A 2,500-nucleotide genomic window follows, 5' to 3' on the forward strand; every position below is an offset into this window, starting at 1 on the left:
TAAGTTCACATTATGGTGTTCTGGCAAAAGACTGCTTGGTTTTGTTAGGCAATGAGGGTAGTCTTGCTCAATGGTACAATAGGGCAACCAGCTTGATAGAAATCTATCATGTTAACCATTGGACTGATGTACATTTTATCAGTGTAATTTAGAGTCTGTTTAAACCATTCCGAACCCCCCATCTCTCTCTCTCTTACATATATATATATATATATATATATATCCGAAAGAAATAATATTTTCAATCTTTCTGCACTGTACTGATTTTCTGGTTGAATACTAAAAGTAAGTTTAAATATATATAAGGAGTTTGCAAATTTTATAAAAGTCAGCTTGCCTAGCAAGTAGTAGGTCAATATGATACAATGTAGAATTTAAGAAAATGTCATTATATGTATTGAAACGTTTGTTTCCTTTGTATCTGTTGATACCTAAAAACCATATCCCAATAATTAAAATTATCCAAGACTATATGTAAATAATACACGTATGTATGTATGTATGTATGTATGTATGTACACACACAAACGTATATATATATATATATATATATATATATATATATATATATATATATATATATATATATAATATATATATATATATATATCACAAAAGACACACACATATCTTAAAACACCCTCAGCCACCCAGGATATATATATGATCCGTTTTTACGAGATAAACTTATTAATTCAGTATGGTATAATTATCGAATAAGATCAGTAGAGTTTTTGCCCTTGTTTGCAATCGTTATAGGATAACGCGTTAAAAATAAAATTACACAGAAGTACAATTAATGTTAATAGCTGATAAAGTTATGCGAACTTTGTTGCATACTCTCTCTCTCTCTCTCTCTCTCTCTCTCTCTCTCTCTCTCTCTCTCTCTCGTGTGTCAGTATGATAAAGCAAGAAGAAAAAGGAAGAACAGTAAAGAACATATATAAAAAGGTTTATTGAAACAGCGTCTCATCATGGTGTGGGCACCACGATGCATAGGGATAAATAAAAAAGCGAGTATTCCATTACTTTTCACTTCATTTGATATGCATCCATATGACACAGAATGCTCTCGGTGAGTACAGGGAATCAGATAAACGTCACTGTGCGGGACTAGGTATAAAACATTTATTGTAGTTTTAATTGTAAATTTTTCGGGCATTTAAGTAGAAATTAAATGATTTCAGTTCTAGTGAGAACAACATTTCGACTGTAAAACATAATTTGTTGTCTTGATGCGTTTTCAAGACTCTTTTGCTGATTAGTCACACATCTCTTCAACGTTTCCCATGTACAAATGTTTGTGTGCAGTATAATATTGGTAACTAAAGTGTATACTGATTCAAAGTTCTAATCCAAAAGAAGCAAAACTGGCCTCAGATACTCATATTTGTCACTCATCCATTTTCTGACCCAGATAAGGGGAGAATTCCATGTTGAAATTGACTTAAAATGCAGATTCAGGACATTATTGTTGTTGTTATTATTATTATTATTATTATTCGTCTTTCTGTCCTATCATTTGGTTAAAATAAGCGACACCGGCCTATAAGCTAACTTTAAAGATAGGGTCTTATCAGATTTGCAAAGGATCTCTTCTTGCAACTTGGAGAAGTTAACGTTGTGGATATACAGAAAGTGGAAGCATGGAATATCTATCTAAACTTACTGTAATCAAAACAGAATTTTATAACCCAATTTATTTTGCCAATGGCCCATATTTACAGTATTCGCTACAGGATGCCAATTTTCCCACTGGCAGACTGAGGCCCTGCTGTAAAAGAAATCAATCAATCAATAAATTAATATAAAAAATTCTCACAATTCATACATTCCATATTTATCAATCAATTAGTGAATAAGAAATACCACAAATAAGTAGCCAAAATGAAAGACATTGATCGCATATTTTGCAACTCTGCGCAAGAGACTACACCAGGAATATATGAGAAGAAACTTGAAGGAAGTATTTCGACGTGAAAGGAGGCAGCTTGTTGTGGTAGTAAAAGTAGAGGAAACTGGATAAATTGAACCGAATTTGTTAATAAGAAATACTGGTCATCTATGATCGCATATTCCAGTAGTAAGGATCGAAACCAAGAGCAGAGAAGTGCAAAGCAACATTTGCTATATTCAGGTCCTATGCTTGATTTTTTTAGGATCCGAATTATTGAAGAAAGTTAAGGAAAAAGAGAAAATGAAAGTCGAGAAATTGCTCTATTTATTATTTATATTGAAGAAAGTAAATTTAGTTACAATAAAAGAAAGAAAGAAAAACTTCAACTGTTTTTAGTTATAAAAGAAAAAAAAAAAAAAAAAAGAGTCTACAGTACCCGGTATTCCCAGGCGGTCACCCATCCAAGTACTAACCGGGCCCGACGTTGCTTAACTTCGGTGATCGGACGAGAACCGGTGCTTTCAACGTGGTATGGCCGTAGACACAAGTGTTTGTAAATTTAAGACTTATATTCGCTTCTCTCTTCACCGTTTCCGATGTACA

At 32.8% G+C, this 2,500-nt stretch overlaps 1 non-coding gene across 1 annotated transcript; it reads right to left on the reverse strand.

The window, feature by feature from the left end:
• Positions 1 to 2,321: 2,321 nt before the first annotated feature.
• On the reverse strand, positions 2,322 to 2,440 carry LOC149788333 (5S ribosomal RNA). The gene has a single exon (XR_016424716.1). It is a non-coding gene; the product is annotated as a 5S ribosomal RNA (ribosomal RNA).
• Between the last annotated feature and the right edge of the window lie 60 nt (positions 2,441 to 2,500).

This window comes from Sinohyriopsis cumingii, chromosome 11 (assembly GCF_028554795.1).
Source record: "Sinohyriopsis cumingii isolate HCF-2022 chromosome 11, ASM2855479v2, whole genome shotgun sequence".
In the NCBI taxonomy this organism is placed as follows: domain Eukaryota; kingdom Metazoa; phylum Mollusca; class Bivalvia; order Unionida; family Unionidae; genus Sinohyriopsis; species Sinohyriopsis cumingii.